This window comes from Vanacampus margaritifer, chromosome 15, assembly GCF_051991255.1.
Source record: "Vanacampus margaritifer isolate UIUO_Vmar chromosome 15, RoL_Vmar_1.0, whole genome shotgun sequence".
Taxonomy (NCBI): domain Eukaryota; kingdom Metazoa; phylum Chordata; class Actinopteri; order Syngnathiformes; family Syngnathidae; genus Vanacampus; species Vanacampus margaritifer.
The window spans coordinates 14,994,815-15,012,099 of NC_135446.1; the positions used below are offsets into that span (position 1 = coordinate 14,994,815).

Here is a 17,285-nt window from a genome sequence, read left to right on the forward strand (position 1 = left end):
TTTGTAAAAGTTAGATAAATTGGCCAGTAGTTTGTTTTTCTTTCTTTTTAAAGATCAGATATTGCAGCTAAGACTGCATTGATCAGAAGACTTGACTTGATAACCACAGACCTGACTTGACTTGCCCAAAACAAAATGACTTGGGGGACATCTCTGGTTGTAGATACTGTATCTCAGTCCTTCATAAATTATCCCAGTATCGTGAAAGAAATTTGCTTGTCTACCAACTCAAAATGGAAGCTCGAAAGCTACAAAGTTCTTATCAGCAGAGTGACTAATTTGTAAGCAAGACTGCAAATCAGTATTAAAGCATATTTTCCTTTATTACTCTCTTTTAGCGCGGGGGCTTTCCAAAGTAAATTGGAATAGAGCGATCTGAGAAAAAATCTTTAATTGGGTCTAAGGGTCTATGCGGTGGGCCCACTGGCTAAAATGTATCCTTTTCCTGACTCTTTTCAACTCCCAAACTACCCTCTCATCACATTTCCTGCAATTTCCTGACTTGCTGCAAGAAATAGGAAGTGCTGCAACGCCAAAGTCCACGGCAGACGAACAGTCAGGCCTCATCAGCATCGGGAAAAATCAAGGTGATCTCTTTTGACAGCTCAACCTTTAATTAAAAGCAGAGATCAGAGGCCGTTGGAGTTAATAAAAAGTTGCCAGCTTTTTAACCACGACAGACTTCTACTTGACGTTTTTCCACCCTCAATATGCTCCCTGTGCATCGTAAAATGTGCACTTTTACAATCAAGCCTCTTGCATTTCAAATTTGGTTCCAGATAAAACAGTGTTTCTGGAAAAACAAACAAAAAAAACCGTAGTCCAGTAAAAGCCATTTCCTTTGTGATGTACACCGTTTCGTTTCTCCAACCACTCAGCACATCCCCTACCCCTGCCGCACTATTTTTACCTGCGCTTAGTTACCGTCTCCGTGCATGTGACGTCAAGGGAGGGAAAGGAAGAGACGCAGCATCGATGTTGTTCGTCTGCAGTGGCTTAGAACTTCTCTGTTGTTACCTAAAACTATGAGATGAGCAACAAACTCTTAATTGTAAAATCCATACGTAAGCCACTTGATTCTCACGTGCAGTTTAGTGAGTACTTATTTAAAATAAAATACCTTGTGTTGTATTTTGTGGTCACTATCGCATTGTCCAATGTGCACCTGCTCTTTAAACAGCACGAGGGTACAAGCATGCGTGTCTTTCTCTCCTCACAGCGTTAATGCTCAACCTTGTCCAAGGTTAATCTGTCACTCTTGCTGTGTATTTGCATCCATTCTTATCTGCGGCCCACCACTCAACCGACTCTCTATCTGGCCCAGCCACTGTTCAAACTTAATCGTCTTTGTCCATTATAGATGAGCTTCCAAGCAGGCGGACGCACACGCAAAGATGTCCTCTTTTCACGGAGACGCCGCCTCTCCAACAACACCTATAAACCGTTTCCTCACTTTCAAATGGATATTTTTGTTTAATGTTAGACAAGACGTGGACCTAATGTTATGGTGTAATTCTTGTCCCCATGCGGATTTGATGACACTCTTGAACTTGAACAGAATAAATCACAAAATGCCAGGTCAGGTGATGATGATATTCTTCTCAGCTAGAAACTGTCTCATACTCTTGTCATGGTGACGTAGTCCCAACGTTGCCCTGCCACGACTCTGGCCTCTTCTTTGAACGACGCAAATGCTGCAGCAAAAACTACTGGAGATAGACAGAAGTCATTTAAGTGTGCAATGTCTTGACAGGCTGACAGATATACCGTACTTTTACGCAGGAGTGAATGTGAGCAATTGGGCATGCTGACATTGACTGCTAGGTGTCATCTCTCCCCCCTTTATCCACGTTGCAGAACTCCCTTGTGTCCAGAACAGTTGACATGTTGACAGATTGAAACCCGGCACACTCTTGTCCTTGGCTGACCAAAACCAGTGAACCGTGCCCACACCAGTTAATCAATATGAGACAAGGCTGTCTATGGAACGCATGGATTTTAGTACTATGTAGTTTCCAAGTCCAGTTTACATTGGGTGGTATTTATTAGCAGGCCTTTCGTGATCGTGCTCAAAAGGGATATACACAAATACACTATTAGAGCCACCAATCATTCATACTGGTGTCCTTGCATTGTAATGACAATACTGAATCTCAAGTTGCCACTGTATTCGGAAAAGGAATTTGTACAGAGCAGATTCCCATTTGCAAAGCTGACCTTTAATGTTAGGTGGAAAAAAACGATTTGATTAGAATAAAAAATGCTAAACTAGAAAAATTCCCGCGGAAATTTTGAATGGGACTGCTGACTCTTGTAAATGAGCTGAACAGTTTAAAATTTAAACGACTGGAATCGCTCAAGAAATGTGGAAGTTAACCATAATCAACATAAACTAAAAGTATCTCACTGTCCCTGAAAATGTATTTAAAAAAATGTAAATGAGCTGAACAGTTTAAAATTTAAATGACTGGAATCGGTCAAGAAATGTGGAAGTTAACCATAATCTAAAAATATGTCACTGTCACTTTAAGAACGCACACCCATTTTTGACTTGGAGCCGTCACGCGCCCCACATTCCATTGAGATTGTATGAGAGACGCACCCCTTGAACAAAAGCCTCTCACGACTTAACGGTTCAAGATACAGATTCAAGAAATGTCTCGTTAGAACGGCAAGGGTTTGGGGAACACGAGCATGTTCTCATTTTTTTAATCGGATGAAAAATTACCAAATGAGAGCAGGTTGAAAACTTATGATTTATCAGAAATTGAGAGCGAAAGGCGCCTGAATTTAACATGGAAGAGCTAGGCGAGTTGGTCCGACTTGTCCGAGCTTAAAGTGAAAATAAAGGTACTAAATGACACCTTAGCCAAATAAGTTAGTTTGTCTGAAAGAAGACACTCGTGACTACAAAATGTGAGAATTTGATGTCTAGTGAGAAAAGATTGTGGCCATGGTGACGAGTTGAAGTGAAACTTTTGCAAATAGAAGTAGACTTTTCTTTTTTCCCGCCACTCTAAAGTTAATTGGTCAACAGAGTGCGGTAGAAGCCTAATTCACTCACTGTCTTTGAACCCGCACAGGGGGGAGAGCTTTCATTCCTTAAAAAAGATTTAGACACTGAGCTAAAGATGGGAAAAATTCCTACAAAATGAGCTAAAATTCGTATCGGTCGGATAACGTATGCGTGCGCGCAGCGTGTCTTGGAAAAAGGTGCTTGATCTGTAATTTGTTCCCCCTTTCTCCATTCATTTCCTATGGGAGTTTTTTGGGAGTTTTTGGGGAATTGCGTCGCCATGGTAACTCGGAATTCCTAGAAAAGTAATGCCGCACCGAGTCAGATTGAGCCGCATCGTTTGATACCTCATTTGTCCCGATGCGATCTACGGTACGGGCCGCATTTTTGCGGAAAAATCTCGGGATTTTCTAGGGTGGAGAGTAATATGTGACCCTAACCCAGTCCCATAATTATTAGATGAACAAATATACTACGAAAAATGCATAGATGAGTAGTAAAAAAATAAATAAATTGTAGAAATTTATTCTCATTATTGATCTATGATATGAGTGTAGTTGATAGAAAGCTGCGGAAGAGGATGAGGAAGATATGGAGATTTTGAGAAAAACAACCTGCTACCTGATTACAATCAACAACGCAGGGCACACACCGCTCCCTATTCAGTGTCAAAACGAAACATCACAGGTGTGTTGCAATAGAGGACTTCAAAGTTATTTGTCCAGGTTCATTTCTATAATACAGTACATCTTCTTTTTCAAAATGTGACCTCCCCCTTTTCCCCTTTTATAAATATATTTTGATATACTGTATGAAACTGATGGAGTTTTCCAGCACGGTATCTATTTCCTCCACGTAGCTCTGGGCATAAGATGGCCTTGTCCGCTCAGTCTTCATTGATTCTAGCGGCTTGCCTGAATGCGATTAAGGCAAATTAAACTCAAGACTGCTGACGCAAATCATGTCCAGAGGTAATATAATGTCCAGATGAAGTGGAGAGCTCAAACCCGATGCGGAGGTGGCACTTTCTGACCCCGCGTGGGCTCAAGCAATTACCATTTGACGAAAGTGCAAAATCTCCAAAATGGGAGGAAGTGCTTGCACGGCTCTTCCCTTCCATCCTGGGAGGCCCGCAGCCCTTTTTGTCTTTAGAGGAGACCACTGAGAATGCAGGTCAGGGATGTAGAAGAAACTGAGTTGCCATCAGTCTGGATATTGGACATGTCTGGACAACTGCCAAGTGAAGAATTATCTTCATGTTAGTATAATAACATGTCGGTGTCAACATATTCAACATATGTTGTTTGCAAAGGGAAATTGCATTGTCCTTCAGGGCTTGGAGGCTTTTCTACATGCATTTGTGAAATTCTACTCATGTGATTAATGTATTTCACATTAGGGCTGAAAGGTTTGGATTTTTATTTTTTTGCTTTGTTTTTGCTCTTTGCGATTAAAGATGCAATTATTCTTTGAAGGTCCTCTTACCATTTTTTTTTAAACAAACAAGAATAAATTTATCTGTATTACAATAAAAACATCAGATAATATACATGCAGTGCAAGTCTATTTATATATGTATGTTTATCTATATGGGTGTCAGGCGATTAATATTTTTAATCGTAGTTAATCACATGACTTCAATAGTTAACTCACGATTATTATTTTTTTATCAGTTAACATAATAGTGGGAAAAATGTTAAACTAATAGAAATATGGCTGCATCTTTTAGTCACTGATACAGTAATTTCATAATTCATAAAAATTTAGTTAATTAAAAAGATGTACTGCACTGTAAAAAAACAAGTGCGATATTGATTTGTGTTGAGAAAATGTTTCTGCCACTAGATGGCATAATTGCATTAGTAAGACATTGGTGACAGCTCGGTGCATTTTCTTTTAAAATTAAGAGCTCATCTTTAACATGAAGTAACATTTTGAAAATTGTAAAATACAGCTTGACCTCATCTCCTCAAATATATTCATCATTATTAAATTTATTGCTGCTAAATTTTGACGTGGACGTACGCGTCTGATGCGTTGCGAAAGTACAGGCTTTCCAAGTAAGGGGGCGGTCTTTAATTGCACGTTAAAAAAAAAAAGTGTGGTGTTAAAGGAACTTTAAATTAACTCAAAATGAACACACTAATTTTTACACCAATATTATCTATACAAGTATATGTACCTATATATGTACAGTATATACTTTACTGTAAAAACAGACAATCTGATCTGCCGATCAAATTGAAACTGCTTTATTTAATTTAATTTCAATTAATTGTTCAGTCCTACTTCCCAAGTCCAGATAGATGGCAAGGCCTCTTCATTTGCTGGTTCGTACCTCTTTACCCTGGATATGGACATTGCGTTGACCATGTGGCTAATAATAAGGAACATTTCCTGCAAGTTGGGCCCACATGATGCATCAATTACAATTAGACTGTAATTGCTGGGGTAGGAATAAATTCAAATGAGCTCAGTCAGGGGCACACGCAGTCTGCTTGACTATTTATCACAAGCTCGAGTGTTTATGCCGCAATCCACGAGAATGCAGCAGTAATTCCCACAATTTGGCGAGCATATGTCTTTTATGTGCAATCTTTGCCAATTAGCTAAGTGTGCCCCGATTTCACATCTTTTCCCTGCTCGCTACTTTGTTGCATTCAGTGTGAATATAGCAGATAAGTAATTGTTTTCCGCAAGCGATGCAGGGCCAAAGTGTCAGGTGGATAAATACGTGGGTTGACCAAATCGGCCGCTTTGTCCGTCTTGGTCCTCCGCGCTCGCCGCCAGCAGCCGTTTCCATTTCTGCAGGTCGCCACTGAATGACTGCAGATTTCATCGGCCACTCTGTGATGTCTACGGGGATGAGGCCATCAGGGCTGAGTTGACACCGGGTGGTGACAGACCGAGTTCTCTCTGACACCCACTGACATGACTCCCATTCACAGCAGCTGGCCCTGTGACACTAATCTGATTCTAGTCTATAGGGCCTGTTCCTCGCCCGCTGGCTGCCACCAAAAGAGGAAATGACCAGCAGGGCAGCATTCTTGCCTGACTTACAGGTATTGCAGAGCAAACTCATGAATATTTTTCTTCTTTGCTCACAATAGCCAGCAGCTACCCCCGATTTGAATGAAACAAGATGGAATCTCAGGCTCTTTCAATACAATGCACTACAAGTGGGTCCATGAGATACAATTTAAGATTAAATTATTTTTTTTTTTAGGTCTGTCAATCAGACGATTTTTTCGGGCACCATATTTATGGTGGCAACTCAATATCACAATAAACAGAACTTTGCCAAATAGTGAACAATTCTTCAAAATTTTGTTTCAAACTGTTTAATACTACTCCTAGTTAAAGTTTATGGTCAAACTAAACAAACATTTACATTGTGTGATTAAAACAAGTGTTATATAGATTAGCCTTTAGTCCACCATCTTAACGCTAATGGTAATTCATAATAAAAAGCACATATACAGTATTTTACAGATGCATATATAACCTTTTAAACAACTGATATTTGAATACAAATGATGTAACAAAACTTTTCGACATTGGATACAACAGTACTCAGTCATATGTTCTTTATCCTCCGTGAGGAACTGAGACGTTACAAAATAGTTTTTGGCGACTGGAATAAATTAATGACATCTCCATTCATTTCAATAGTAGCCCTAAACTTTTTAATGCACGTCCAACTGTTCAATGATTTTAGTACTTTTTGCTTGCTTTTCTTTAAAATGGAAGTCAACCTGAAACATTTCTTGACAATAATACGTTATATGTGACCTCACTAGTCTAAACATGACATTCTGATTAATATTACATTTGTGGAATATAAGTTATGAAGCAAAATCCAGCTGTTCATTTTTATCCACGACCAATCATACTGTAGCTCACCTGTGATTGGTTGTTACCTGAGCATCATTGATGTCATCTTCAGTTGACATCAAGTAGCAAAATGGCCGCCCCTGAGATAGATACAAACTGCTGGATTTTCAGAATCAGAATCAGTTTTATTGCCATGTAAGTGAATACATTTCACATTACTAGGAATTTGTTTCGGTGACTGGTGTAGACATAAGCAGGGTGATTAAATTGCATTTGAAAGTCCAACAACAGAGAGGAAAAAGCTGTTTTTATGGCGTGAGGTTCTGGTCCGAATGGACCTCAGCCTTCTGCCTGAGGGGAGTGTTTGAAAAAGACCATATCCAGGGTGAGAGGGATCATCTGTGATCCGACCTGCACGCCTCACAGTCCTGGAGGTGTACAGTTCTCAGAGTGATGGGAGGTTGCAGCCAATCACCTTCTCAGCAGAGCAAACGACACGCTGCAGTCTGGCAGTGGCCCTGGCAGTGGCCCCAGCGTACCACACCGTTTTTGCTGCTTTACTCATATTCCACTAACGCAATATCAACTAGAATGCCAAATTTAGACTAGTGGGGCTGCATAGAACATATTGTCAAAAAATATTTGCGGTTGACTTCCCCTTAAACAATGAACTAAACAACATTAACAGCAGTTTTTTGATCCGCGTTAGACCGCGAATGAATCAATCATTTATTCTGCTTCAATTAGAATTAGAAGCCTATTTTATATGTGTGGTAAGTCTGCAAACGTGTCTGTGATTTACTAAGGTAATTTTTCTGCTGAACCAGCTCCAAATGAGTCTTCAAGGTGTCTGTTGTCATTTTGCTTTGAAGCAAAAGGCCTTTTGTGTTAGCCCCCAGCTAGCGTGGGCCATCTTTTCAAAGGAACTTGGCCTCCGTCCATGTAGCATTGGGCACACAAAGGTGATGATAAATCGGGTCCGCTCTCTTGATTTTTAGACGAAAGACAAGTCCCTAATTGGATATCATCTCTTTGCCCTAATTAGTGCTCCATAGCTTTATGAACTGATATAAGATGCGGGAGAAATCGTAATTAGAAAAAGGTTATCACGGGCCAGAGGCGCATAAGCACGGAGCATGCTGGGCCATGTAACGATTGCATGCGCTCTGTTTACTTTTTGCACGGTTTACTGCTACCGTAACTCCAGGTTTACACAGCAAATATTATATATTAATTAGCTTTTAAGTGTCAAAATATGCAGACTGTTCATGTTTTTGCCAAGCAAACAAAAGCTGGTGTGCATTTACAAAAAAAACAACCCAAAAAAAACCAACAACTTCTGTCAGACTTTTTACTCCCAGCGGAGCTATTTATCACTCTGCCAAGGTAGAGTGCTTGCGGCTCCCGTGCGCAGTGGAGACTTGCCCAGATTGGAAGCCGCCGCCGCCATGATCACGGCTGACACTGATTATCGCTTTTACTCACTTGCGGCGCAAATGTGGCAACTAACGCGTGCCCCCGGGTCATGACGTAAAAGAGAAAAGTGTTTTGCCGGGGTCCCAAATGGCGATGTTTTTTTACACTGTGGTGCAAACTACAGTGCAAGCTTGACTTAAGAGTTTCTTTCTATGACCATGTGCCGATCAAACCGATCATATCTTCAATCATCATTTCCCATTGAAATGAATGACAATGCTGTTAACCCCAAAGAACACAAACATATTTTAATGTGAAAACAATTTCCACTGTAACCTGAAAGCTAACCTGTAAAGTTTACAGTGACTATGTTTACATGCAGCATGGACTTGTATATATGTATGTAGATTTGATCTGCCAAACGATTACATTTTTTAAAATCAGATTAATCGCTTAATAAAAAAAGCCTTTTTTTAATCAACATTGTTTTCCCGCCAAATTTGAAGAGCACTGGTTATGTGTTAATTCTTTTGACATTTAATGTATCGAGGACGTCTTCAACATTTTTTGATCCACTGCACAAGCTCATCCTCCTCTTTTTCTAAACAATTAATTACTTGCATAATTTAAAATGGATGGAGAAAAAAAAGACAAATACTCTAAATAAATATTTAAATGCGTTACTTTAATGCCATCCACTGTCGCGCTAAAGGGTAATATATGGTCAAAATTAATAGTGCGATTAATCTGCGTTATTTCATGATTAATGCGATATTTTTTTGTGATTAATTAATCAGTTAACGCTTTACGAAGGCACTAATATAGATACACATTGTGGCATTTTCGCCATAGATACAAAAGATAATGCAGCAGAGAAATCAATCTGCTGTTTGCTCTTATTTTATGCTTAGTTTTACAGTAAACGTCAGCTAACAGATCATCAATCTGGCCAAGTGTCTGTAGTTTAACGTTGACCATCATTGACTTTTGAGGACATCATGTCACAAAAGACGAGATGTTAAAGTGTAGTAGAGGTTGGCGGTCACTGGCTTTCTTCTTGAGTATCCGAAACTGGCCCAAACAAAACCATCTGTCAGGTTCTGTTCTGTGCAGAAAAGCACATTCTCCAGAAAGGACTTGTAAACAATCAAATAAACACGCTGACATTGTACCACAGATTATCCGTTCATATACATTCTCCCTGTCAAAGCCAAAGCCCCCGCTCTTTCTCTCCCACTCTATTTCCATCCTCTCATTTCTGGAGTGAACACTCAGGCTGGCGCCTGCAGTTTTTTTGTCAGCCAAAAGAGGACAGTGTGGAACATGTCATCTCCGGGGAGAGGACACAAACTTACAGCTGTACAATGCCCTTGCCAAATGACTCTAAAATAAGTGTTTATATTTTATCCTTTTTTTTTTCTTTTTCCTCATTGCAGTCGCCACATCAGCCCTCACCGTTTAACAATATCATTTAGCCTTTATTGCTTCGACAGCCTCTGCGTTTGCTGCGTTGCAACGGTAATAGAGTGCAGCACAATGAGACCTTATCACCACGGCACGTCAACCCGCCCTGCGTATTAAGTACAGGGAAAATGGCTTGGAGGAAGTAGTGACCAGGGGGAAGTGAGCGAAAGGGATGCAGGAAGGGAGTAAAGAGGTTGATAGCAAAAGACAAAGTGCGAGGGGAGAGAAGGCGACGTGGGAGGCTGCAGGAAGCGGAACAGACAGCCTCGTGAAGCTCAGCGGAAGAGGCAGCAGCCAGGGGAGAGATGCTGCGAACCGCCGACGTGAACCGTTCTGACACTTGGGTAGCGGAGCGAACAGGGCCGACACAATGGTGGGAGGCGGAGAGCACTGCGAGGCATCATGATGTACAGTAGAAGCTACCGCCACTTCAGGTTTGCAGCCCCGGGCTCAGCAGGGGGATGCGTTCACTGAGCTGAATGGAGCCCTCTTGACACCCATCTCGCCCCCCACCATCTGTCCACATTGCTCTTTATTCTAATCTAATTCTAAAGGAAAAAAAAAAGCCTCCCGTGCCAGTCTTGTGCAGAGGCTGTTCACCTGTAGTTCACAGATTGAGATGTTCTGGTTTGAACCCAAACCGTTGTTGTGAATCCTCACAACTAACATGCCGCTAACAATAACAATAACTTGCATGCTGCCCTGATTGCTAAAATATCGAATTGCTTCGGTGCCGAAGGATGCGCCAGGCGTGCGGATTAATTCTCTCATACTACCAACATCAACACCTACCCCAAATTATGTTCAATTGCTAAATGAACGTGCTAAAGAAAATCTTTTCCAAAGATCTTAGAACCAAGACTGTGATGCAGCAAATAAAACGATGAGCTGACTAAGAGTGTTTGCAAGGTAGCTAATGTTGATTTTTTTTAATTTTTTTTTGTTTTTGTACTATTTCCTGTCGCCAAGAAGAATGTACTTGCGAACGTTTGCAACCTTGAACGAACCCCAACAACAACAAAAAAATCAACAATTGTTAGCTTGCAGACACTTTTCAAGCCTTCGCAGCTTTAGTCAGCTCATCATTTTATTGCCTCACTCATGGTTCAAAGATCTTTGGAAAAGTTTTTTTCAACATATTAAATTAGCAATTGAACATAATTTCGGCCACGCCCCTTAAAGACACTTATCCAACACACAGATACTATAGTATGTGCCGTAATTACACATTATAAAATAAGTTTTATTCTCGATTTTTTTTTTCTAGTTTTATACAATACAATTATGTTTTAGTTTAATATAAACATATAACTTTTTTTTTGGGGGGGGGGGGCTGTAACAAATGAATGACAGTTCAATTAGTTGCAGTAGAAAAATGTATATCGATTTTTTTTTTCAGTCTACATATAAACATTAAGGTGCATTTAAAGCTGTAGTCAACCAAAGCATTTTCTTTACAATAATGTGTTGTATGCACCCACTAGTCTAAACACAGCATTCTGATTAATATTGCGCTTGTGGAATAAGAATTTGGCAGCAAAATCCACAATTTTTTTTCATCCCAGTGGGTGGCCATTTTGTTGTTGGCTGAAAATGACATCACAATTCCTCAGGGCTCAGGTAACGACCAATCACAGCTCACCCTTTTTCTAAGTTTGGTCATGTGATGTTTGCAAGCTGAGCCGTGATTGGTTGATAGCTGAACCTAAGCAACTGTGATGTCATATTCAGGCGACAAGTGGCAAAATGGCCGCCCCCTGGGATGGATAGAAACAGGTGGATTTTGTTGCTTAATTCAAATTCTACAAACGCAATATTATTCTCTATAATGGTATAGACCATTGGGGCTAGTGAGAACATTTTATTGTAAAGAAAATTTTGGGTTGACTTCCCCTTTAAAAAGGAAAGGGTAATTTATTTGTCATGCAAAGAAATTCCGCTATACACTTGGTCACATAAAATCTTTAGTCAAGGTGTAGTCATTTTGCAAAAAATAGATAAAACATTGTCGTTTTTTTTACTGGTCGACAAATAAAATGTATCTCTGAAAGCAAGTGAGTCAGGAAGATGGTGGCGGATTCACCTACTTGCAACTCCAAAGTCGATTTTTCACACTCAGCCAGCTAATCTGTACACGCATTCCTCATTCTTGCGCAAGCCGGGTTCACTGAACATCCCTACATGCATGATGTGACAAACATACATGACAAGTAAATTGGTCGCCTGCCAGCGGCCTCGAGTTGGAGATTATCGCTGATTTGGCTCGACTCTGAATGCGGCTGGTGTTCTTGGCAGGCAAGTCATGTGTTCATAACGCCACATCATGCTGCTATTGCTGCACTTTCAAAGGCTAATCAAGCAACTAAAGACATCTTTTACGAGCGCGGCTGTCGCTATGGCAACAGCAGCCCCACAGTCCCTGTCGATGGACCTCTGTGTCCTGTGAGAAATCTATGTTTCCGTAATGTGACATGCCGACGCCGCCCCACACCATTGCACCCCCTGTAGTCTGACTGTTATCGAGTTGAGGTCCCCAATCATTTCTGGGTGTGTCCGCCGATTATTCACTCCAGACATGCCATTGTACACCAAACTGAACAAATGTAAGGTGGACTTGGACGGAACATATTGACATTGGCATACCATCTCGGTGCTATTAGCTCATAAAATGTGGCACAAAGAGTTCATTTGAGAGTGTGCTTTGGCTGGCTGCCGAGGGCTAAGGATTAAGATGACAAACGAGCAACAAGGCACATTTGTTATGCCGTTGAGAAGCCGTCACGGGTCGTAATGTTGCAAAAAGGCACATTATAAATCTACTGTAATGTTATGATGTCATTCGTGCCATATTTCATGAACTTGGTCAAAACCAGCTCAATTGTAGATTTTTGTTCTTTTCATTTTGGTAGTTTTCTTCACTATAAAATACGTGCTTGTCCTGATTTGGACTTCTGATTTCAAATTGAATCTGTTGTTTAAAAACATATGCTGTAGATATTAAAAGTCCACACAGCCGTGTTTGAATGTCAGGTTTTAGTAATGTGTAAAAAAAAATTACACTAAGATGTAACTTTCGCCACTATTAATGTGGTCTAACTTTATTTTTTGCTCTCCCATTATTGTTGTTGTTGTTATTCTCCCATGCATATACATTTTTATTTTTCAAGTTATTCATATAATTTCATAAGTAAAATATTCCCAAAATTCACGCCTTTAACATGACAGACTCATATCATTCTATTTGGGAACAGTTTTTAGCATTCCTAGTCTCCTACATACCCCAACAAATTTATTTTCACTTTCATATTCTACTTCATTTTTTATTTATTTATTTATTTTTTTACAAATTCAATTCCAACCTAAATTTACCATTCCATCCTAATGGCATACAAAACAGATTCACTTCATTCTCATTCCAAATTTTACATGCTCAACTGAATTAATTCACCTTGGGAACAGTTGTCACACATACCACAAATGCTTATCATTCTCAATTTTTACCCCCAAAATACTCCATTGACACATTCAACATAACATATTCACATCGTTGCAAATTCTAAGTTGAGTTCATGCTTTTCACCTTTAACCTATTTGTGGCATTACCACATTTCTACCACTAAAACCGTGAGCGCTGTAGTACTTTTTTTACCTTCAAAGCCAGGAAAGCGGATGCGTCATTTTGTTTTGTTTGTCGACTGATGACGACATTCGCTTCTGCTCCATAAAGGTAGAATGCCGTTGTTATGACGAGCGTCATTATGTTCACTTTTGTGCTGAACGGTCACATTATGGTTTTAGGTGTATTTTGACTTTTTTGTTGTTGCTATGTCCGTTTATATTAAATCATTTTGAAGTGACGTTAGAGGCAAGGAACTCTAATGCACTGCTAGCTAAAGTCGGCTAAAAACACGTTTGCGAAAGATGCATTTTGTTCTAACAATTGCGTATTTTCATACACTTCCATTACAATCTTAATTTTTTGTGCTGCTGGGAAATAAAAATAGAGACCCCAGGGCGACTATTTGTGGAAAAATCTCTTTTGCTGGAGCGGGTCACGTATGTAATGAGGTCATTTATATGGTTTTCACTCATAATGGCCCTATGATGAGGAACGTGACAAAAACAAGTGACACCACTGTCCAAGAATATTAAAAGAAAAATATAATTTCCATTGCGCTTGCATTCTGGTGCGTTTCCTTTTCAATCATCTTTTGAGTGAATCAGCATGAATCATTTCCTCACCTCACCTGAGCACTTACCAGCATTTTCAGCTTTTAATACGATTCATCCATGGTGGCGCCATGGACCAGCTCCAACTACAAAAGCGAGTCACAAGCCCCGGCGCACCAAACACCGATCCCAACGGTCGCGATCCGGCGGAAATGAGATGTTTACGCTAAACGGGCCTCTCGCCGGCACCCGCAGCGTTCAATATTGATTCATTGAACAGGATTTGTAGGTTTGAGGAGAAGCATCGGCTTTCCACTCTGCCAAACATCTACCTCCGCATAAAGCAGCAGCTGGCGCAGAGGGTGAAAATAAAAATCCCGGCATCACTTTGAGGTCACAACTGCGGTTGCAAAATTTGATTTCTTTTTGGGGCTCATATTAGGCCCCCTACAAACATTCCGTTTTGGCCTGTTTTTTGCCTTCAGACTTGATTTCTGAAGGTTTTTTTATTTTATTTTTTTAGCAAGGCTTTAATACCAAAAATGGAAAATTCCAATTACCAAGGAATAAACTTTCATTCAGCCTTGTCTTAAATTCTCATTGAGCTATTATGACACGATTTCATATTACTTTGTGGAGGAGTTACAGAACATAATAGACAGAACATTTCTGAGTGGCTTTTAGCGTCTGCGTAGACTTTTTTTTTTCATATCTTAGAATAAAATAGCCACATTTAATTTCAAAGTTCCAGAGCTGCACAAAGTCATGAACTCCAATATTAATGCGCTTTGGCGCACACATCTTTGCTTTCAACTTAATAAGCACCCAGTGGTGAATTGTAAATGTTAAAATGATAAGCTTCTCCCGAATAACACGCGTCAAAGCCTTCCGCCAGGCATCTGTTTGGCAATTAGGAAGCCGAGGCTCCAAAAAGGCACCGAGCAGCAAAATGTCTGGGGTCTGACGAGTCCTTTTGCAAATGTGAAGAGTCACCTGTTTTGCTACCCTGCGGGGCTCTTTGCGAGCGCCCCCCTCTGCCTCGTTCAACATGAGCTGAACTCTTGCACTCGGGGCGAGGACGCCATTATACGGCGATAACACCACCTCAGCGCGTCACCCCTTTAATTTCACTCGACTTCATTTCTCGGCGGGATGAGGAGACGTCAAAAGAGGGCTACTAGGATCCATTTCAACGTTTAATTAGACTCCTTTTGTGCACCTAACAGACATACATTCAGACTAACATTATCCTTTCACAATTTTTAATTAACAGCTGCCTCTGGGTTTTTGCCACATCAAAAGAACACTGTGTGTGTTGTGAGAGCGAATGCGTTTGACGCTTGTGCGCCCTTTCTGAGCAAAGGTGCCAAGGCGTGCAGATTGTAATGCAAAGTAGGCTGCGTGTCGGATGAACGTCAGGGAAGTTCATCGTGCGCACACTCGCAATCCAGCTGGAAATTGCCCAATTGCCCAATGTTTGTATTATTTATTTTCTTCACTTCTGTTTCCTGCTTGGTTCCTTTTTGTCACAAACACAGCAGGAGCGGTGGTGGGATTATACCGCCATCTAAAAACAAGCACATCTGCTGTGACAAGGGAAGCGGTACATCAGATGTGGGAGGAAGTTGCATAGGAAAGTTTGAAGCAATTCCCAAGTTACAAGTTGGCTCTGCGCTACATTTTAAGTCAAGTCATCGCTTGTGCTAGGCAAGTCATAATTCAGTTTTGCTCAGTCACAACAGTTTTATCAATTAGGGATGTAATGATAACAGCATTGTCGCAATATTAAAAGCATCCATTAAAAAAGCCAGGTTCTCCATTCATGCAGTTCCAGCAGTTTAATTTTAATTAGGCATGTTTTGGTCACCTAAGTTAAGAGCTTTTTTTACAATAACGTGAGTTTTTATGCAGTATCATGAGATTTTTTTCTTTTCTTTTTTTTTACACCAACCTTCCTAGAATATCATGATAATTATCGGATCATATGATAATATTGTGACATTCATCCTTTTGTGGGTCAGACTTAGGGTTGAATGAATTTAAAAAAAAAATGCAATTTGCGTTCTGCGTCACCTCAAATTTGTTCAATATTCAATTATTTTTTTCAAGGTCCTCTTCCCAAGTATTTTTTAACAAAACACAAGCAATATGCTCTATTACAATAAAGAATCTCAGATTGATCATTTATATATACGTATATAAAAAAATAAGTTTGAAAATGAATTGTTCTGAGTTTTAGTCGAGCAGTTAGTTCCCCAGCCCTAAAATTGGCAATTTGAGTCTGACTTGAGTCAAGTCATGTGACAAGGGTCACCCACTGCATTCTGTTTGACTGTTTGTGCGTGTCCGTCCGTGAGGACCCATTTCGCATCGCGCGCAAACATAACTCCCACTGAATGTCTGCTTTTGTTTCATCTGTTCATTATCATCATTGCAAAGCGAATGTGGCTGAAAATAGTGCTTTTTTTTGCAGGCGTAATTCCCGGCTGAAGAGCATACTGATGTGCGACATTGTCTTCTTTTCACACACACAGACATCTGCCGTGAGAGAAATCTGGCGAGAAAGCATTTCTTCCCCGAGAAGAAAGAGGTGACAGAAGCGAAAGCTGTTGCATTCGTGACAGAAATGAAAGCGCTGATTTTCATACACAGCTTAGACAACAGTGCTAACCAACAATACAGTTCGGATTATCTTTTTTTTTTTTTTTTTTAACCATACAATCAAAAACTGAATGGCATAGAGAGAGCAAAAATATTGTAAATAAAGATCTACCTAAGAGTTCTTTTCTAATGATAATTCTCATCTTCTGCGCAACTTAATTTTCTTGTGGGAAACATAGGCCATAAAAAAGGGCTGACCTTTCTGCAGTTACCTCCAGAGATGATGTACTTTGCTATCTCTGTCTGACTTCTGAAATTCCCAATTGTGGTGCATTGAAGTGGAAATTTGGCATGCGGGTAGATAATTGGTACGCCGTGCAGTTTGTGCATCGTGACTTCTGGACTCCGCTGAGCTTACCTAGACACTATATAAATAATAAAATGTGCATATGTATAAAGAATAAAGCCTATTGAGTACCGACTGACCAGAATAAAGCATATTTTTTTCCCAAATCGCAGCTCCTGCATTTCGAAAATTGCATTCTATATGTGATGCCGATTTGGTTTTGATTAATTCTTCAGCCTTAGATAGAATTCTACTTTTTCGCTTTGTGTTTGTATAAAGCTATTTGGTTCTCATAACTTAAGTGCTATGGTTTAATACACAATTTGCAACCATCTTTGTTTTCGGTTTAAACTTCCAATGGTAGCAACTTAAAAAAAGGCTTTATGATTTTCTGTTTTGCATTTGGACAGCATTATATCAATACATTAACAAATATTG

General features: G+C 40.0%; 1 long non-coding RNA gene across 1 annotated transcript in view; it reads left to right on the plus strand.

The window, feature by feature from the left end:
• Positions 1–16,963, plus strand: part of LOC144034927 (uncharacterized) — a 55,277-nt gene extending 38,314 nt beyond the window's left edge. Inside the window, exon 3 of the long non-coding RNA XR_013288324.1 lies at positions 16,374–16,963. This is a non-coding gene — a long non-coding RNA (uncharacterized LOC144034927). The remainder of the gene's footprint in view (positions 1–16,373) is intronic.
• Positions 16,964–17,285: the final 322 nt, after the last annotated feature.